This window comes from Ochlerotatus camptorhynchus, unplaced genomic scaffold (genome assembly GCF_037179485.1).
Source record: "Ochlerotatus camptorhynchus isolate MF236.1 unplaced genomic scaffold, CSIRO-AGI_Acam_v1.1 ptg000580l, whole genome shotgun sequence".
NCBI classification, from domain to species: Eukaryota; Metazoa; Arthropoda; class Insecta; order Diptera; family Culicidae; genus Ochlerotatus; species Ochlerotatus camptorhynchus.
Window position 1 is genome coordinate 157,297 of NW_027041060.1, and position 23,323 is coordinate 180,619.

Below are 23,323 nucleotides of genomic sequence, written 5' to 3' on the forward strand. Positions count from 1 at the left end.
TGACATGATTACGTCGTTGCACAATGTAATGTTGCGGAACATTACAAAAAACCTTGCGAGGAAAACCAGTGGCAATCATTGCAGATGAGACGAGCGATTGTGGGCACCACTAGCAGTTGGCGATTGCCATCAGGTTTATTGATAATGATCGGCCGACGGAAATATTCGTGGTTGTGAGACGGGTGTTGAAAACAGACGCGACGACCATCTTCAATAGCATTTCTGAGGTCCTAACAGCGATGCAGATTTCTTGGGAGCAGTTGATGGCAGTTTTGACAATGGCTATTGGAGCAGGAGTACAAGCCAAGTGTAAGGACAAAAACAGCCATATACTATTATGAAGAGCTTTGATTGTGTTGGTTTAATTCCATTTAATTCCGTTATAATTGCTTATCTTTTGACAGATACGAGTATTTCGTCTACTACTTGCAGACTTCATAAGTGCTAAGTACTCAACACCACGGATCAAGATTGGATTGATCAAGAGCATTATACTGTTTGTTCACTGCTATGCGCACTGTTTGAACCTTGAACTTGTCGACGCAGTGTGCATGCGAAAGGAGAATGCGATTCTTATTGGTCATTCATGTCGGTTTGTCGGTGCTATCACCACCATCTGACATGACTTCAGCTCCCAGACAACCAGAAGTCGTATAAAAATGTACAAACAGTATCGTAAATTGCTACAGTTTAAGTCAAAATCGCATATAAGAATGGCATACCTAGCATTATGTTTAAGTTAAATCGTATAGAATGCAAATTTCCGACCTATATGCGATGACTCATTTTTCCGTCGTACTGTATCACAAATTAAATCGGATTACATCGTAAGACTTTTCAAAATGAATTTTTTGTTACAGATTAAATCGTATATGATGTTGAATCAACGCGTTTACAATTAAATTAAAATATGTACGTATATGGCCTCCACTTTTGTACGTTCAAGCCATTTATTTGCATTCTATACGATTTGTTTGTTTTTATATATGTTTGTATATCACGAAAAAAACGTTGAATATACGTGCATTCTGGTTGTCTGGGCTGAATCCAACCATCAAGGCAACAACATTGCAGCAAATGTATCATTTCGGTTATTATTGCAACCGTTTGACGAACCGATCATCATCGACATCTTCGATGGGACTAAATGAACCTCCACATGAGCAGAAAATTAATAAAATTAGCTAAATTGAACAGAAGGGAAACACTTTGGATAACTCCCAATCCTCAGATTAAATGCACAATAGAAAAAAAATGCCCCTCCTTAACTAGATTCCTGTGCACGCTAGTGGTCCCGGCCCATCTGCTGCTGGACAGACGTTGAACTGGTGTCTTCGACTGGTTGGAAGACTGTGTCCACCCAGCCAATTTTTAGTTTTTCTCGTTCAACTCCTTCTCTCAAAAAGTTGGTAAACCAAAGCCTTTAGCAGAAAGAAACTTTTTTCGACGAATTTATGATCCTGTTTCACGTCCGAAGCAGAGGGGTAAAAGTCAATTCTCTTTATCGATTTTCTCTTTTGAAGACCATGGTTTAACTAACCTATTTCGCACTATTTCTGCTATGCTTTTCTATCATCCAGAACAACAAACGTATCAATGAATGTGTTTGCCGTCGACTTATTAACGAATGAGCAAATCGATGAAGAGAATCAATCAAAATCTCTTGCACCACTGCTTCCAAGTTTGGTTCTGAATATGGCGATGAGTATGCAAAACGTTACGCAATTGCATCTTCCCTATTTCACACGCCCGAAGAACGGAGGCGAATGCCACTTTGACTTGTTTCGTCTAAAACGACTCTCTGATGACAGTGTTGGGGAAGCAGCAATGCTACATCGACATGTTTCGTCTAGAAATGATTCTCTGAAGACTGTGTTGGGGAAGCAGCATATACATTTGCTAGTTATTTCGACGCTTTTGGCCAATGCTTGACATTCAACACTTTTTCAATAGTTTCATGTTGAAAATCAACAGTCGAAAGCATTGCTATCGATGAGTGGAAATATTTCTGATCGATTTGTGATAAAATTATTGAAATTGGTCCAGAGGCAACTGAGTTATTAGCGTTCAAAATCTTTCATAATTTCGTTACATGTTCGATTTTCGGTTTTCACAAAGTGTACCCCCATGTAGAAATCACAGACGTAGTCCTACGTCAAAAGAGGTGTTTCTATTTTTCTGCTAAATACAATTGCGATGCATCTCCTGCAATGATGGAGCTTCAGTGTTGACGCGAGTAACGCGCCTCACACTTGGCGGATCATGCCGAGATGTTGATGATTGGATGACCGTTGAAACTTCGAGAAGTTGTTCAAAGTGCTCAAACCAACGTTTCAACTGGTCAGTGGGGTCAGTGAGCAACTGTCTAGTCGCGTCTTTCACAGGCATCCTTGAGTTCATCCTTATCCTTGCCCCGCTCAGGCGTCGTGAAACATCATAGAGAAGTGTACAATTAGATGTTTTAAGTAACGCGCTAGCTGGCCACACAAATGAAGTTAAGGGGGTTTTTGACGGTGGCTATATTCGATCATCCCCAAGATGTCGATGTATCCTTGTTTTAAAGGGTTGAAGGTCAGGCGAGACTTCATTCACTATTCTTTAATTTTCAAATCTTCTTATCTCACATCCATAAAATTGTAAATCTCCGCTAACCGCAATACGATCGTGAGTGTAGTGAATTACCACCAATACTCCTAAAGAAATACCTTGCGTAGTTGTAGGATAAACATAACCTACCGCAAGGGGTTTAACTGTATGCATATGTATATAAATAGAAAATAGGATGTAAATAAATTAGAGTTTACTAGAGGCTGATATCGTTTAGAATGGACTCTCCGTCACATATCACACTCCATAAGAGCCGGAAGAATGAGAACATTTCACCGGAACTACACAAATGGTTTCCTTACACGAGTATCTGTTCATTTCTCTTAACACTAGTTTTAAGATGTTTAATGTATATTAAAAATTATATCTTATGTCTGTAAAGTTTATTCATTTGAGCCTTTACAAATAAACAAATGTCACAAAAAAAATTTTTTACATATATTTTTTATTACAGGTGGAGTTGGAGTCAGTACTTTTTCTTAAATTCCGACGCTGACACCTTATGCTCAAAAATGCAACTCCGATTCGTATATAATTACATCAAGTTGATTTTTGCAACATGGTTATTCATTGATGGTACCCAGAACAATGCTGGTCGTAGACATTCACTATGAATAAAAATTATCGAATATGACTACATGACAATATAACTGCATCTAATTCCACTGCCTGAATTTATCTTTCGCATATTTCGTCATCAATGTAAAACCAAAATTTAAACTTAATATGATTTTTGCCCTGTTTAATTACTTGAGCTGTCATTTACCTGATAAAGTATTTAGATGAAAGCAGCATTGCAAGTCGTTCACTTTCACGTGAACTCAAGTCGACAAAGTCCCACTTTAAGCAACGTGCAGAAAAACTGCTCGAAAAATAAGCCTCAAAGACTACCAGATATTACCTTGACATGCGACCGACTCAGTAGTGGCTACTTCATAATGACCATAATACGAAAACTTTTGCCGTTCTGTTAAACCAGTGTTTCCGGCTGTTTTCCCCCATAATACCGCCCACCCATTCAAAAACTGAGACAATGAATGAACCAGTGTTGTGAGCTCATTAAAACTTTACGACTACCGGATCGTTGCTGCTACTATTTAAATAGTACCCAGAACTTTTCCCCCCAATTTCACGGGGCGCTCCCGTGATGTACGTATGCGGACGAACGGTGCAGCCAGCGGTCAACGTGACCATATCCCATCCCCCAGTTACGGTGGCTACTTTCTTGTTCACCTCCCGCACCCGGCATCCGGCTTTGTGAGAGCTTCTGACGGCGAGCGGCCCGGTCTCGGCGGAAGTGGTAAACAAGTTGTGCCAAAGCCGGACATCAACCGTTCAGTTGCTGGCCCCTTCAAGTGCCAGCCACTTTGCCGGTTTTTGGGTGGGACAACATCGCAGGAAATCATCATCACATTCAACCGGCGGAGGACAACCCGGTGGGCTGCGGCGTATGCGAGATTCGAGGGATTTCTGCTACATTTTTTATGATAATGCCCTTTATTCCTCATTTGCATATTAATACAATTTTCATGTCACCACCATAAAACGCCGCCCGCCACACCGAGAGCAACAGAAGCAGACACACAAACAACGCCGCTGAGCTTCTCCCGGGAGCGCTGAGAGATCTCATAAATTTTCGAATAAAACATGTTTTCCCCGGGCTATGACAAAATTATGAACTCACCCTTAATGTTTATCTTCGCTTTATGCCGGATTTCGGACCACGGTTCGGGGGTGTTTTTTGGAGGAACTTGTGGATGAAGGCCACTCGGGGCTACATCATCGGATGATTTTCACGCCGTCACTCGTCGTGCCTTTGGAGTTCGGTTGTTTTTCCGGCGAAAAAGGCTAGTTCTTGTTTGCCTGGCTTTGTGTTTCTGTGTATATGTGTTTGGGTGGAAAGACCAAAACGCGCAAAAAGCTGACATAGTGGCATTTTCGTGTTCGTTTGGCATGCCAATCTCGGTTGGATCATCCCTTGAGCTTATTATTAGAAATGGTATGGCAGTGTGCTTATATAGTCAAAAGCGAAAGATGGTAGGGAATCTGTAGCTAAGTCTACAAAGACGTAGCACTGTAACAGGGTTCAAGCGAGACTTAGTTGAGCTTTTCTTTGAATGCAGGTTCTGAGAGAAGATATTGTTGATTGGCATCAGAAAAGTTTAAATTCCACTAAACTTAACACATCGGTGGTTGTGGTTCATGTAATGTAATTGTTAATTTAGACCCTAACTTGGGCTTAGAAAATTTTGCATATTTATTCAAAATTCAAAATACAGGCTGCTTTTAACTCTGATCTTAGTAGTTTACTTATAATAAGATTTATAAAGGTTGGTCTTCCTCATTCGATAGCTGAAGTATGGCCTAATAATAATCTGATTATGATTATTATTTAATAAATGATATTTTCTACACGCTTAGAAATCATTAATTTTACACGAGACTTAATACAGAGGATGTAAATTATGGAACGTAAACAAACATTTCATGTAAAGTTAAGTGTTCTCAAACCGACACATTTACAAGCCGACGAAGAGAACGTTTGATTGAAATGATTTTCTAGTTTATGTCAACTGTTTCTTATGCTTGTCGGTCTCAGGGTATCGAAATTTACATAACTTTTTCGTAGTGTGTAGCCTTTTTATTCGATTGTAATAGCATGTTTAGTAAATGCAAGATTAATTATTCAGCAAAACTAGTTAACTGGTTGTGTAGTGGGTAGCATGATTGCCTTTCAATCTAAGGATTTTTTTTGCATGAAGTTCCGAAAAAGTCTTGCACATAAATTTAATTCAATATTCACAAAGTCATTTCAGTCCATCAATAACCAAAACATAATCATCTTAAAAACCCTCCATCAAATGTCGAACTGTTCTATTTTCACCCTATTCCAGTACATTCGGTTTCCCCCTCTGAATGCCATCCTTTTGCTTCGACTTTAACGCCCCCTACCCCCCTCTGTGTACCTGCTCTCTGAGGGATATCATTTTTCCGTATCCTATGTCACATGGTAGGTGTCTCTCTTCCTCGGGCCGCACTTTAGCTATCACTTCCATATCTCATTACTCGACCCTTCTTATTTCCGATATTGTTTACTGTGCCTGGGCCTACAAAACACTCCACTTTCGTTTATGAATCATTCCTGGAATCCCTTTTCCGTGGCAATCACCCCTCTAGGGAATCGAATAACGAAAAGAGGGGGAACAAATCTTCAAGTGATGCATTGCGTAGCTTGTTGATCGAAGCAATTAGTCGCCGCCGCTGTCATTCTCGGTCGTGTGGAGTAGGAGGGGACGGGGGGTTGTTCGTGTGACTTCTTGTTGAAATTGTGCATCGCTTATTTTTCTGAGGGGAAAACATGCGGCACCATACATGTTTGAAAGGCAGTCAGAGTGTTTGTATTTACGGTTATCAGGTAGTAAGTGATTTACTTTCGTGTGATGCACGGCTCTTGAAAGTAACTCAAAATTGAGTCGCATTTGCAAAAAGTGGAGTTACTAAGTGAATGAGTAAAAATTTCCTCGATTTTGAAGGAAAAACGAGAGTTTTCATTCAGTTTATTAGTCGATTTTCCTCATATTCAAGCAGTTTTTCCTGGAAAAATAAAACAAAACTGGCTGACTCACTGATGGCCAATTTGTTTTGAGTCAGTTCCAATCGGGTATCAAGATTGGGTCTACTTGTGGTATGTCAAACGTCAGTGTGAACGTTTGTTTTTTTTTTAAACCTGGCTAGCGCACTGACAATAAGCTCGGGTTTTTACGGATTGGAACCAGTACCAATCTGAATAATAATTAAATTCGCTGTGAGTAACCCAACTTTCTGCAATTTTAAGTTATATTCGAATCAGTTACTGAGCTACTCTCATCGGCCGTGTGGAAGAAATTAACTCTGCAACCACTTGTTTGCTGGCACGTGCATGTTCAAGTGGATTTGAGGATGGAATTATTTTAACGACGTTATTGAAGATGAGTTCCTATTTTGTAATGGTGGGATTGATAGTATACGTTGATTAATCATTGATTCCTACAGTCAAAAAAGTTTACACATCTGATCGAAGTGTTTAAACATTTGATTGATTTTTCAAATGCACAATCATATTTATGTTGAGTGTTTTTCACCTTGTTCAATGTGTCATACATGTTAATTTCTAGTATTTGAAACTTTGCGTTAGCGTTGTTACCCAAATAACATTTTAGGTTTTATAAAATACTACAAAACTACTATAAAACAACTTTCATAAAACCCTGGTCAAGACTGCTTTGCCATTGATGCATCCACCAAAACCTCATTGATGCTATAATCTGTCTAGTTGGCCCACCCTGAAGAAGGTTCTGAAGGGTATATTTTCGAAGCTCTTCAAGATTGATATACTGCAAAATGGTTGTACGATAAACGCATTGAGTTTCACTTCAAAACCGTATTTAAGCTACAATAAAAGCTATTTGGCAACAATTAAAACCATTATCAGAGCCATTTACCCTAGCTGCTTGCTAAGTTCACTAGGATAACAACAATCAAGATAAAAAAGGATTCATAAATACCATCCAATCTTATCAAAATAAATAAAATAAAAACTGATTGAATGAAAATTCTGACGAATTTCCAAAATTATAAAATCGTTCTCATGAAGTGTCCTAGTTTTAAGTGCCATATAAAAATTGATGTGAAATGTACGTGAAAACATCGAAAAACTTGAGTCCGCCTACGGAAAACATTGATTTAACTAATTATTTTACATTAAGAAAAACCTCTCTATAATAAAGAAAAAAAAAAACATTAAAAAAAAATATATTCTTCAGATCGATAATTAAGCTTAGCCAAGATTTTAGTTTCTCATGATTCTTGCATCCTAAATATTTTCTCATTGCTAAATTAACTAAAATAAAGTTATATCCAAGGAAATATAGATTGAAAATCGAAGATTGTAAAAAAACAAACAAAATAATTGTAATATGGCGGAGGCATAAAAAGTTGATTTTCAAGGGCCATTTGTGAAAAAGTTATTTTGCTTTCAAGAAATCCTTAACAAATTCATAAGGTTTTGAAATGGCTTTTCTGAAGACAACTTGTAGAATGAATTGTATTTATCTAAAGCCATTTTGCTTGATCTTAACCCGTTCAGATTTATGGCAGCATTTATGGCAGCAATGTTGCCTACAAAATGTTAAACGTCAAAGTTTGTTTATCTTTCGATAGTTGCGCTGTGCGATTCAGCGTTCTTGCAGGAGATTCTCTCCCGATGGCTTAGAAGCAGTTACTCAGAAAGTGTTCACAACATTTCGCATTTCGCACAGCTGTAACCTCGATCTTCCCCGAAAAGATCCCCTTCTTCCGGATGGTTCTGGAAGTGCACCATCAAACGATGTAGGAATGTACGGTTGAATGAATTTTTTCCAAGTGATAACCCTTTCGCCGAATAAAATCGCAGCTATGCATGAGCATGAGCATGAACATGGTTGACTACCCACGGTTGCTACTCTGTTATTGCCAGACCAGCTGTAATTACACAGAGAACCAATAGACGATGCTTGGGACTAGCAATCATCCTCAAAGTGTAAAAACTGGTGATCTCAAACTAGGCAATACCAGCACCGGCCGCGCCCGAACACAGGTCAAGAAAGGAAGGGGTAGGAATGTGTTGACGTGACACTCGCTTTGATGAAAGCCAAGAACACCTCTGCACTTCCACGAGGAATCACTGGGATATTGGGTAATAGGGTTGGGTTTGTAGCAGGGTTCGTTTTGGTAAACGATAAGCTGAATTGATGTCCTAACAATCATATAACGCGAAGGAGCTTGGGATTGAACCCACGGTCTTGTGCTCAGTAAGCAAAAACGTTTGCCACTAGACAGACGAGCTCCTTTTTTATCATCGAGTTGCTGTTATTACCATGTAGTCATGTTAACAAATAAAACGATTGACGAATCTTTAATGTGGATGGGCTTGAGATTACATTATTACAGATTACAAACGATGCAGGAATGTACGGTTGAATGAATTTTTTCCAAGTGATAACCCTTTCGCCGAATAAAATCGCAGCTATGGATTGGAAACCAACTAGTGTCCGCTAACTGACAGTTACAGTGGTTTGCTGTCGGTACTGACGCAAGTTATTCCGATCTTCATCTATTCGCAAGGTCTGGAGAAGGCTGGTCTGTTCTCAGGCTGTTTTGATAATGTTTAGTGAATTTGAGGACCACGCTCACTTCACTCTTCTCCACCAGATGCTCAGTCGTTGATGGTACCCGTTTTATGATTGCTTTGATAATGATAGAACGGGTTTATAGAGTATTTTATCAAAACATTAATAAAAAAAATCCAATGAAGTTTATGATTGATTTATAGAACAGTTTTATGGTAGGATTGAGAACTACTTTAAATTTAATTTTAAAACAAGACAGTTTTTGACTTCTCGCTTGACTGTTAAAGGTTCTTAAAACAGCGAAAAGGTGAACTACTAAGCAGGAACGTTTTACACTGTGAAATGGTGCATTTAAACTAAATGGATTATTCATTGCCATTATAAAACCATCATAAATCAGATTGGATGCCAAATGATTGCAGAATTGTTACTTGGGTATGATATACTTCGTAGCGACACTAACGTTTCTTCTGAAATTCTCAGTTAGACTACTTTCAGGAATAATGCTGGGAAGTAAACATTGACTCCAATCTAAACAAGACTAACAGAAGCATGACGGTCGCTATTCCCGGCCACGCCCATTTTTACCATAGCTAGGGATATGGAAGGAAATGTTGATGTAGTACACACTAATCGAGTCAGTACGGTTTTACTGAGTTTTTGAATTGCGGAACTGTTCGGTAAAAGTTTAAAAATAGGAAGATTGGAAAATTTATTAATTAGAAAATTTGTTCTGAACTTGTATATACTTAGTTATGTTAAACCCATTTAATGATAGAAAATAAAATTGGTCGATTTTATTGATTCCTTCCGGATAACGGTCATTTGAATTTCTACCGACTTTTTCAGCAATTCAAAACCCCAGTAAAAAATACTGACTCCTGTAAAAAAAAAAATCTTAGTGTGTACTTACTTAACGAGAGGCCACTGACTTAGTGACACCCTTATAAGTGCTACGGAGTTGTAGGGTTGGGTAGGGTATTCGGTTAGGATTCACCTCAAGTTGGCAATGCAACCAAAAGTATGTATTGTTTATTTGTTGTTTATTTAATCTCTCGATAGCCGGCTATCGAAAGAACGTATTCATTTTGTTTAGTGATCATGAATTTTAAGAGTCATGACGGAGTGCTTGGGATTAAACCCATGATTTTCTGCTCAGTAAGCAAAAACGATCCCTCCAGGGTCATCGAGCATCTAAGAACCATAACGCTTCGCGACAATACAGGACTACGTTTTCGCTTGATGTGCAAATTGTTTCCGAGGTTAATATTCAATATCAAACATACAAATGATGGTGGCAATTTATTGTGCTGTGGAAGAGCTTGGGGTTAAATCCATGATTTTCTGTTCAGTAAGCAAAATCGATCCCTCCAGGGTCATCGAGCATCTCATAATCCACAGCGCTTCGCGTCAAAGTACGAATATATGGATGAACTATCTTTTATTGAATAACTATTATTTACGATAATTACATGAAAGAAATAAAATATAAACTACAAACAAAACGTGACTACTAAAGTCTCAAAAAGATATTCTCACAAATATATTTCACGCAACCAGGAATCTCAAAACCATTAGACGCTATAAGGATACTCTGCACATGTTAGACACAAGAAGAGGCCAAAAAGCAAGCGTCCGACACACATAACCCGCTAAATCCACTTGCAGTCACAATCAACGATTCTACGAATCGCGAGCGCTCACGAATCATAAAACCGCTGACTGCGACACTCTGAAAGCGAAATTGATAGGCTCTTTGCGTCAAACACCCGCCCTCCAATCTCCTCCCGCATCCAAAAACACAAATCTCCATTACAACATCTAACGAATTCAAAACTCCGAAAATCACTCATCAATAGCAAGTGAGTGGAAGCAACCCTGCATGCAACCATTCTTCATGATACACTTTTTCTGCCATTCTTTCTATTAGGCCTGTGGACATGCGTTAGCTTCGAAACTTCTAACCAAACTGGGAAATCTTTCAAATCACAAAAACTTGAAAAAACTTTCAATGGTATTATTGATTATTTTACGCAAAAACGAACAAGTAATATTAAATCTTTTGTATCGTATGCAAATGCCAATTGACTGTAACAAAAATAATATGCTTAAATAAAATAAAATATTAATAAAATTATATGCAACATTTACTAGACGATCATTACTTTATTGGTGAGAAGTTTCTAATAAGCCCTGATACTATAATCAGAATTGCTCAGTCTGAATGAAGCAGCCGATTTCATCAAGGAAGTTCTATTAACAACCAAGAATTAATCGTTTGAGGCATACTGAAGCATTAAGAAGGTGATATGTGTCACTATAGGAAATCATCATCGTTGCAAATATAAAGAAATTAAACATAACCCTTTGCTTCAGTACCGTCAACCTCCATGTCCATGGGGAGGGACCCCAAAGTGCTGCAAAATGTTGAACATTAACACATTTTTGATTTCAAACCCGCTAGCAAATCCTAAATAATAATGAAGATATTGAAATTTATTCCAATGAAATTGAAACACTTGAATCTCCCAGCACTATGTCGAACCGACTATGCATGCATATTAGGCCGGAACAAATCACAAGATTTTCTTTTGCCACTCGATGCTCGCACCAGTCGAGGGGGGGGGGGGGGGAAATAAAAAATAAACCAAAAAATAAATAAAACATTTCAAATTCGTTTTACATTATATCTAAACCGTATATTTCAAATGCAAACATTTTTTCTTAGCTTCCGCTTCAGCCTTATACTTCCTTGAAGCCGTGATTTTTGACACTAATGCCACAAATGTTGACTTTATTATGTGTAACACTCGAGTTATCAACAAGACATTTCGCGCATAAGTTTTTGCAACCTTTCAAGGAAGAACATTGGTAATAATGTAGATGAATAGGATCAAAGCAATTGATTTTTGGGTATTGATAAATTCCGGATAAACCATCAAGTGGAATACTACAAACGTAACACTTCTTATAAAAAAAAAAAAAACTTTCTGTTTTCGAAACTTCCTCCCTATCCAAATATAACTCAGTTTTCTCAACAATTGTTCGTGCTTCAAAAAATTTAACTAGACGTATTGATTCAGGAAGGTCTATTCAACAAAATCCAAGCGTGATATTCAAAGAAAGGAGCCAAAATCCATCTTGGCTGAACATAAAAACCAAATTTTAACAAAAATTCGTAGTTTTGTCAATTTAAAGCTGGCTTTGGGTGTGCTTAAAAAAATAATCATCACATATGAATTCAGCAAGGTCAATTCTATAAAATCTAAGCATAACTTTCAAAGGACAGTCTGCAGAAAAGGAAAACCAAAAACAAAAACCTTTTCGAATTACAAACCCGGTTCAACTTTCACGTTTGGATTCAGCAAGGTCCATTCCAAAAAATACAAGCCTATTTTTCAAAGATATGAGCCAAAATGCAATTTGGCAGAACCGAAAAACTAAATGTCTATGAAAATACAGATGGATTCAGCAATTCGATAAAATCCACTCCTATTTTTCAAAGGAAGGAGCCGACATTCAACTTGGCTGAACAAGAAACCCAAATTTCTATAAAAAATACGTACTTTTGAGAATTCAAACACAATTTTCTAAAAGAAAATTGTGCATGCTTCAAAAAATATACCATCACGTATGGATTCAGCAAAGTCCATTCTATAAAATTCAAGTCTATTTTCAAAGATCGGAGCCAAAATTCAACTTGGTTGAACAGAAAATCAAAGTTTTCATGAAAATACGTACTTTTGTGAATTTAAACTTGGTATTCTCAAAAATTGAAGAAATTCAACCCTCACATATGAATTCAGCAACTTCTATTAAAATACAAGCCTATTTTTCAAAGATAGAAGCCAAACTTCAGTTCGGAAAAACAGAAAAAAAAATTCTATGAAAATACCTTCTTTTGTGAATATTAACCGGGTTCGTCCTTCCGGTATTCAGCAAGTTCCATTCTATAAAGTCCAAGCTCAAATTTCAAAAGATTGAACCGAAATCCAACCTGGCTTCAAAAAAATTTACCATCACGTATGAACTCACAAAGGTCTATTCCATAACATCCAAGCCTGTTTTTAAAAGGACGGAGCCAAAATCCAACATGGTTGATCAAGAAACCCAAATTTCTAAAAAAAAAATATATATAAGTTAAGATCGATCCCCAACACTACACTTACCAACATCAATCGCTTCGGCAACACATCATCATTACCTTCATCGCCATCGACGATCATAGCAACAACAACAACAACAACAACGCCGATGACGACGACGGCACATCAGTTAGCCCGGCAGCCGGAACGTTCAACCCCACAGCCCAACAGCCACCAAATCTCGAACATCAGCAGTTGACTACCCAGGAACACCAAGTAGCACGGATGCACACACGGTTATTCTCACGTCAGCAGACTCTCACCCGGTAACCATCGATGTCACCGACCAGGACCACGCGACGGAAGGAACCTCAGCAGTTCGTTGCCTTTGCATTAGCAACTGGGCGACCGCATTCCTATAAGTTCTTACTTAGCAGATAGATAGGGCTTTCGATAGGTTTCACCTTATAATAATTTGGAATAAAAATCAGTTAGTCTTTATCCTCGAGTGGTGTTACATTGTCTTGTTTTTTTTTAAACTTGGACCGGGTGACAAAACCCCTTACTTATATACTTTTGTGGATGTAAACCCAGTTTTCTCAACAATTGTGCTTGCTTTAAAAAAAAATCTACCATCAGGTATGAACACACGAAGGTCCAGTCTTTAAAATCTCAGCCTAATTTTCAAAGGATGTGAATCTCACAAGAACGAGAAAAGGATCTAAGGGAGCGTTAAAAGTTAGGTAAATCACTTCAGGAAAGCAAAGAATAACATTCAATATAATTCAATCACTCAACAGAAAAGTTTGGACTCCTCAAGGAAACTTTAAGCTAAAAAAATTGCCGGTTCACTTCGGAAAACTTTCTACACTTTCACTAAGCAAGATTGTGTCCTTGCCCAATGCCAAAGCAGTTAACAAAAATCTGGAGCTCACTTAGGAAAATATCAAACCCCTTCTGATGAAGTTTGGTTTCAGTTCGGAAAAAGATGAAACAATGCAGGAAACCTTGGATCACTTCAGAAAATGCGAAACCAATTCTTTAAAGATTGGATTTGGAATATGTTGAATCACTTCAGGAAAGTTTTGAATAACATAACATAAAACTTTAGACTCAACTTGAAAAATAATTCGAAAGTTTGAACTATCTTCCATAAAGTTCAGACTCAGTTTTGAATCTGCTTTGAAAAGTGTCACCTCAGTTAGGAATTTCCTGAATCGTTTCTGATTTGGTCTCACTTCAACAATTTTAAATCAATTTTGAAAAGATTGGATTTAGCTCGGAAATTGTTGAATCACTGTAGAAAAGAAGTGAATCATTGCAGAAGGTTTGTAAGTTTAGAAATGTAGATCGAATGCAAAAATCTGGCGACTACGGTGGGCTGGGCACATCGTAATAATGTCGGATAACGACCCACTGAAAATGGTTCTTTGTAGTGATTCGACAGGGACAAGACGAAGATGTGCGCAACGAACAAGAGGAATCGATCAGATTGAAGGTGGCTTACCTAGTGTGTTGCCAAACAAGATTAGGAATGATGTTCGATAAAATCCGTTTTCAACAACTGAAACCGGCTGATCCGATTTCAAGGACCTGTCATGCCGTACTGGTCAAGTACCATTTTATGTGAAAATTCTTTAAAAGAACAAGGTGATACTACAACAACATAATAAAATCTAGCAAAGCGAGTATCCATCCAAATGAATTTGCGAAAAATAAATATACACTGAAAGTTTTATTTTATTTCCCCCTTGGTGATATTCCAAAATTTTGAAGGGGGGGTTTACAAAAAAAAAAACTAGATATTTGTTCCGGCCTTAATGAAAAAAAAAAATCTAGTCTGATACTGGAATAATGATGAATTTAAAGTGTTTTGTTTTTCAATGCGATGTGAATTGCTTGTTCAGAAAGGTAAACACCGAAAACAAGGTTTGCGACTTCATCCTTATCAACCAGCCTCATATATGAGAACAACCATGGCCCAGTGAGATCAAACGAAGACAACGGCAGCAGCACACCCTAACAGTCTAGGATCGAATCCCAAATGACATGCCATCTGGCAGCTTTGTTTAAATATATGTGTCGATTTATTTTAAGAGTCGGTAAAGTAGAATATTTGTAGAACATTGACCTATGATGTGCAAAGCTATTGATATCACCATGTGAGCCGCATCGAATCCAAGTGCGTCACAATTCGAATCAATAATTTTCTGGCATAATTTCACAGATGTGTTTCACAATAAGTGCAAAATGAAGTGTGAGACACATGACGATGACGTGTGGAATTTTGTTATGTGTATCTTCAAGTACAACGCAAAACTTCAAGCTCTCGAACAGATCGAAATATCGGTTTTCCCAAGTAGCAAATCTAGAGCTGCTTGGCTGTTTTCAAAATTAATAAAGGTTTTATTGCAGCTGCAACCATTACCTACAACTTTATGACGGTCATATACAATGCAAGTCATGGAACATTCTTATAGCTATCTACAAAACCCCTATAAAGCTTGTAAAAAACTAAGTGATGCATATGCTATTTTTACTTTGGAAAGGTTTTATTATTGCCTTGAAGTATAAAAAACAAAACAATATGAATTGCTCTTATAAAACCCAAAAATAAATCCTGACATTGCTTTATAAGTAAGTGCAATAAAACTTGTTGGCCATGAAGCAGTTATTTTAAAACAATTATAAGCATTCAGTTGCAACTTGTCAGAAGTGTAAATGGGCGGTTTATTTTTACAACATAGAAATGAATCAAAACTTTCTGGTACTTCCAAGCAGAGCGTAAAGAAAATCAAAACAAATTGTTAGCATGAGGCCGTTTATTTGCTACAGTCAGCCGCAAAGCTTCGTGAATAACTCCAACCAAGAAAAAAAATATGCCGGTGCATTTTCTGTGGATGTCACAAAGGAAGCTGTAAAGAGTGTGCCTTCTCACCATTCTGAACCATCTTCACTTAGAATGGACACATTGCTACACCAAAAATGACTCCTGAAGAGGAAATATATTATTATCTGGAGTCGGAGGATGATACCTACGCCAACTTGCGTCTCTTATCAGATTAACAGTCGTGGATGGTCACAACAATTCAACAATCAGCATTGAAGACTTTCTTTCCTTTTTATAATACTCGTTTATCGGACATTCTGTCACGCGATCCTAGACCATTGATTAAAACTACCCTAACAGTGGACCTTATAGAACTTGTGAATGGACAATAGTTTTTGATTCAGTTCCAACCTGAATCGGGTATCAAGATAGGGTCTGTTTGTTTACTAGGAAACGTCAGGTTGATCGTTCGTTTTTGTAACCAGGCTCGGGTTAAGGTTTGCACTGACAAAAAGTTCGGATTCACACGGGTTGGAACTGGGTTGGAACTGAATCAAAAACGAGAATGACAGTAGAGATTGCTAAAGTGCGATTGTGTCAGTGATTTGTTTTCATCAGGAAAACTTTCCGCTGTGGAAAAAAGTTTCCTGATGAAAACATTTCGCGTATACGTATACGCGACGTAGTGTGCGTAAGAAAATCGTCAGCAATCTGTATAATTCTTCCGTTCTCACTCGGGGTGACACTGTCGTTGGTCCCGGCCCATGTGTGTTGTGAATGGGTGCGATATCCTACGCAGGGGTGGAAGCTGCCTTCCTGCACATTCGATTGTCGTCAATGGATGGCAATCGATGTCCGTTGGTGTTTGGCACTAGATTGCGGAACAGAGACCGACGTTAAATAAGGAAAAAAAAAAAAACTGTCGAATCTTGGTCGAAATACATGGAATGGTGACAGTTCTAGGACAAAACAGAGACGATGTTATATAAGAGACGCGCGGAGAGAATAAAAGTAAATCTGGTTGCACGGCCAACTAAATTATTTTTCTGTTAGATTTGGCAGCCCGCAATTTTGTGTTTACTTCAAGTGACTTTTAATATGAGCGAATGTCGTCTGCTTCAGAATTATGAATACACTCCCGGAAATAATTATAAAGACACTTGAGTTGTTAGTGATATTAGCTTATTAAGAGCATCAAATTTATTGAAAATGTAGGAAATGATGTACATGAACGCCACTTTCAATACCATGCCAAGATTTTGTGACAAAATAGTTATGGAAGAAAACTATTGTACTTTTTCCTTTTTCAGGCTAGAAATAATTATAAAGACAAACAAGATTGTTTTAATAAGTAGTGCTGTATTTGTCAAAACTGCAGAAACAGTGGAATTTAGTAGTGCGTAGCATTTCCTTTTTTAATTATAACCTCCTGAAGGCGCCGTGGCATCGATGATATGAATGGATATGAATGAATTCAATGTATTCGGATCGAGTTTAGACCACTCATCTTGAATACCTCTTTTCAGTTGACCAGCAGTATCAAACTTCCTTCCATGCTTGAAAACGTTGCGTGAAAGAAGCCCCCACATGTTCTCGATTGGATTTAAATCAGGACTACATGCCGGCCATGTCAAAACAGGAATGTTATGATCTTTCAAAAACTGTTTTGTTGCATTAGATGCATGACATGCAGCGTTATCTTGCTGAAATATCATGTTTTCTCCCATCACATTTTCTGAAAATGGCACCAGCACTTCTTCCAATAGTTGACAATACATTTCCGAGTTCATTCGAGTTGAAACGAAACATATGGGAGTCTTTCCAGCTGAACTAAATCCTTTCCGGACCATAACAGTTCCTCCACCAACATTTCTTTTTTCTCGGATTGGCTTTTCTTGTCGTTTATCGTGCCAACAACTACTGGATCCATCTGGCCCATCAAGGTTAAACTTTTTTTAGTCACTAAAAACAACATTCGACCATTCATCGTCCCAAAACTGGTATTTTTCGGCGAAAGAAAAACGGGTTTTCTTGTGCCGATTCAAAAGCCTCGGAACCGGGATCGTTTTAGTGCATGAAACGTTAGGATCACCGTTCAAAATCTGCCGGATACGACGACCGGATACACTGAGGTTCATTTCAGCTTTGATTTTCTCAGAAGAAAGCTTTTGGTGAACACCAAGTTTTTTTATTTCTCTTTTATCCCTCGGAGTAATCGTGGAACGACGACCGGTACGCTTCTTGGTGGCATAGTTTTCACCCAAACGCAAACAATTGTGCACAACATCCTTACTTCTATTAAGCCTGATGCCAATTTCTCGCAAGGACAGTCCTTGTTCTCGAAGAGTGACAACTCTACCACGCTCAAAATCACTCAAAGCGGATTTTTTCGGCATTTTTTCTGAAAAGAAACAAAATTATTGAAAAAATAGTATCACATTGAAGTTTTCCTTCTTCTTTTTACTTGATATCGGTTAACTTAAAATTCCAAAACAATGTTTTCAAGTTTGATTATCAAAAAAGTGCTCTGAAGCGGACAGCGGACTGAACAGAAATGGCGTCTTTATAATTATTTCCTGGCCGAAAACAGAAAATACGAAATTGTGACACGCACACACATGCAACTAGCCAAATAATCAGCATGGATTGATAACCTTACCAATACTTTTGCATTATCATATACGTGGTTTAGGTTGCATTGATCTGTTAAAAGCAACTAATGCTTTACACGCTGTCTTTATAAATATTTCCGGGAGTGTAGTATGAATTGTAGAATGAATACTTTTTTAACCGTATCGGTAGTAAATACTGCTATGCAATGGAAGTATGTCAATTTTTGACAACTCTGAGTGAAACCAAATATACCACATTGGAGGGTATATTCTACAGAGCGTTGCACAAAATTATTCAATTTGCGATTTTGCTTCCTATCATGCATGAGTGAAATCTATCTTTTGAAGTCTTTCGCAAATTTTACACTGGAAACGCCTTGATCTTTGTTACAGAACCTTTTTTGTTTTTGTAGATTTTTTGACCATAATTTATGAACTTGTAACTTAGCAGAGGGCAAAATGGGGCAATATACCCATGGTGCATCTGAAACTTTAATAAATTTACTTCAAAATGATAGCAAAAATGCGGCACGCTAATTGGGTTCAATTGAATTTAATTAAATTTAACTGATAATCAAAGTTTTTCAACATGTCTATTTCATGAATCGCTGTCGTCCTCGCTTTTGGTTTCGTTGTCGTTCTCGTTGTCGTTCTCACTATCGTTAGAAAAACTTTCCAAAAGGCTTTTCGCGTCATCCGATAGTGATCTTTCGATTTTCTTTGGCCATCCTCGAATACTTGTGATCCATGGATCAGAAGACACTAGTAGCATGTTCAGAAGATCAGGATTCGTAGCTTGTCTTGAATGCTTTCGGATGTTGAATTCTCGATATCTGTTGGATGGGTAAAAATATTTTAATAAAATAATTACATCATGATGCTTGTATTTACCTACCTTTTCCAATCTTTATTTCTTGCCTCTTGCGCTTCTTCTGAGAGTTGTCCGATTAGTACCATAAAATTGTCAATTATGGAAGACCCATGTATAAGAACCTTATGGACACTTGCTGGTAGATAGTACCAGGGATATAATTTCACCAACAAGCGTGCTGTCTCAACACAATAGTTGTCAAATGATATTGAATCGATTTCGCTACCTGATCCTATAGATTGGAGAAGTGAACCACAGCGCTGGATTGCTGTGCAATTTAGTTTAATGATGTCTGCTACTTGCTCAGCGTTCGCAAAAAAATTTCGAGCCAAATTTCCATTTTTCGATGTTCTAGATCCACCAGATCGTGGTTGATCCACATTCATAACCAATTCTACCTTCAAACGCTGTTGGATTTTCTTTTTCTGTTCTAGCATTTGCTGTTTATCTTCTCCACGGGACTGCCATTTCTTCGTTTCAAGTCGATATGCAACATGCATAAATTACTCGAAAAATCTAATTCATGCGTGCAGAGGACATAGTCCATACTGAAATGCAGTCTCATTCTCTTTACGATGTCGAACTTTATCTATATAATTCATTTCTGTAGGCTTTGCTAGGCAAACAAAACATCTTTGGGATGATTTTGTCACAGTGAGTGCAGAACAAATCTTCCCGTCCACCATAGTTAACAACATACTGTACCGAACCCGTATGTCTCGTCCATATTTCGTAAACTCCGTTGGCAACAGTTTCTCAATTTGCTCTTCAATATATTCTTTCTCCCGAATGGCAAGCTCAGCAGTTTCGGCCATTATCTGTATCCTTATCGGCCAGCACAGCCGAGTTGATGATGCCCGAGGATTACGAAAGTATGTCTTCCCATTCGTTTCGGCAACTATGGGAACTAGTGTTGTAATGAACATGCTTGCATCGCTTTTTGAACCGTCATCATCCTCGAATTTTTGATTATACTCAGCATTTCCGGTACTTCCGTCCATTCCCCACTTGATCGTCAAATTGATGTTTAGAAGCTCCTCATCTGTGAAGTTATCCAACGTTTCTTCGTTTGCATCGACGATTCGCTCCGAAGTGTGGTCAAGAAGCTGTTGTAGTTTTACTTCCACACATGTGTCGCTGACTATAACACAAAAAAAAACTTAATTTTAAAATATATTTAGTATAAATATAACTAACTTTTAAACATTTAAATATTTTAAATATATTAAATAACTAACTTTTAAACATTCAAATATAACTAACTTTTAAACATTTAAAGATGCTTGCAAGTTACAGAAATATTAACAAGATTTTTTCATACCGTGTATATAGTTTTCATCCGGATAACAGCTTTTTTTCGCTTCTAGAATGTGGTGGTACGGCGGATATATATTCGCATTTCGTTGTTTGGCCTCGGTCTGAATTCTAACGTACTGCGATTTGGACAGCTTTGCATCAACAAATAACTACTCGAACAATGGATTGTTCGATGATCTTTTCCACGATTTAGCAATTTTGCTTGCCCGCGACGGGGTAGTCTGCGCAGCCTCTTTGAGAATATCAGCAGCATGTTTCTGACCGGACTCGCGTAGCTTCATCTGCGTTGGAAATACAAGCTCTTCTGCTTGCTGGTTCTCACGAATGAATGCTGTTTTCTTTCTTTTAGTCAAGTCACTACACTTTTCGAATGGCATTGGCTTACGCCCAGCCGGGACACTCGATGATGACGAAGGAAGCATATTGATGATGTTTGCTGAAAGTTTGAACGGTATTTTGAAATTCTCAAAATGGTGGAGCAGCACCCTGTCAGCTGTGCGCCTTTGAAAAATATCACAAATTGTCTTGGTATACTTTTCAACCTCCACAGCAACTTCCGGCATAATGTCTGAATCAATCGAATAGGCGTTCAGGACCTCTTTGAATATGCTGCGGTTTTTTATCGCCGAACTCCTTCCTGCTGCTCTCCATGTTGAAAATATATGATGTTTATCGATTTCAACTGGAATATAAAAATGATTTAAAAAATAGTTCTTGGCATACATTCCAAAACATAGACAGTCAAATTTCAAATTGAGATATTTACATACCGATGGAGGCCATTTATACAGTTGAAAACTGGGCACTGTTACCGTGATTCGTGTACACAATAGAGCTTTCAAACCGCTCAATGTCCAACAAATAATCCAACAAATTATTTTACTTCACTAAGGAACTCAGAAAAATGATTGAAGTCTTGGGTCATGGCTTACTTGATTTCAACAGTAGCATTATAATGGATACAAGTTATCTCTAACACTATGTGCGGCAATTCTGATGAAATAGCATGCACATTTAGGCACGGCTATCACTATTTTGTTTAAATCATAGTTTACCAACAATCACTAACATTCACAGATGTTTTCTATCATTTTGAAGAAAATTTATTAAAGTTTCAGATGTATCATGAATATTTTGCCCCATTTTGCCCCCTGCTAATTTACAAGTTCATAAATTATGGTCTAAAAATCTACAAAAACTTCAGTAACTTTTTTTCTACAGAAGATACTGCAATGCGGTGTTCTACAATATTGTGTATTTTGTTATTATCTACAACCATGGAAAAGCTTTAAAAATGTAGACCAAAAAGTTATGACGAGGAAATCATTTTTGAGGGACCGTCGGCAATAAACGTCACATATCTTGAAAAGTAAAAAAGATATTAATTAAGCGTCTCCAGCAAAGTTCTTTGAGAAGAAATTTTCTACAACTTTGTCCAAGACATCAACACTGTATCTTGAGTAGTTGAAAAATAAATTTTCGATCTCACTTTTAGGGGGATTAATCTTTTAACTAAAAACATCAAAAGAAGCGCAGTAACATATTGAAACACTTCTCTGAAGACACCATATCTCTTAATTTCATGATAAAGGAGCTACCCTAATAAAAATAACCATAAAAGAGAGTTTAACGACGTATTCGGGGTATTATCCAAACCATTTGTGGGATAGTTTACCCATCCTGGATACAGTTCGTTTATGGTATTTGTTTATTAGGGTATTAATTAAGCGCACGAAAATGCCGATTTCAACCACTGTGTGCTGGAGCAAATATTTCGTGAGAACATAACGAGAATTCAGCTGGTGAATAACAATAATATTCTCTGTCCAATTTCACTTTTCATACGCAAATTTAATTATAATTATTTAAATCTCAACAGTTAACCAGCGTCTGGCCGAAAATCTCCTTAATAAAGACAACCAACCTCAACAATTAAATTCAATCCCAATCTCAATACTTTCCACGCTTTTCTTCGTGAAGCGCTCGTGTTAATTTACATTGCTCGATTGGAACCGCGTTTGACGGTTCGATTGGAACTTTTGGCTTCAGTCTTCGCGCGTCTCTTATTTAACATCGTCTCTGGGACAAAAATGTTGAAATCACGCATAACTTTCCATGAAGGTTAATGTACCATTCAAAACTTTTCCAAACGTTTGTAAAATTCATCGGTTGCACCCGTAGAATAGGAATATACGTTTGCCTTCAAATAACAAAATGAATGTCTCTTGTAAAATGAAAATAGTGCTCGAAATAATATCATGCACTATGCTTTTCTTTTCTGCTTTCATGCAATGTAAGCATTAGACATGTTAAGAAACTGCGCTTGGTGTTTTTCTTGCCTGCTGTCCTCTGTCGCCATATTGTCATTATGAAAATGCCATTAGCCTTGGAATAAAATCCAATGAATTTCAATAAAATAATGGCTAAATTAGAGGTCCGAAATGATTTCCAGTGTGCATTGGTATGAATTTATTTATTGAGATCTATTTTCTGTAACATTAAGATGTTTCCATTGGATGATTTCTGAAACAATCTTTTTTGTTAATTTGAATTATTTTGGAAGCGCATTTATTTAACGCTCATATTATCCAAATATACACGATAAAATTTCAAGCGCATATGTTTGGAACTTCTAAAAAGTCATATATTTTTTGAGATTGTCACTAATGTCGCCATGAAAAAAAAAAATATTGCATGGTGATCTTAACACCAACACTCAAACCTATTTTTACCGCTAAAGATTTCCGCGAAAAAAAGTTTCAGCAGAACAGAACAACAACAAGCCAATTTATGGCGGTTGTTATGGCAATAAAAATTAAATTGGATTCATAACTGATTTTCTCCAAAGCGTAATA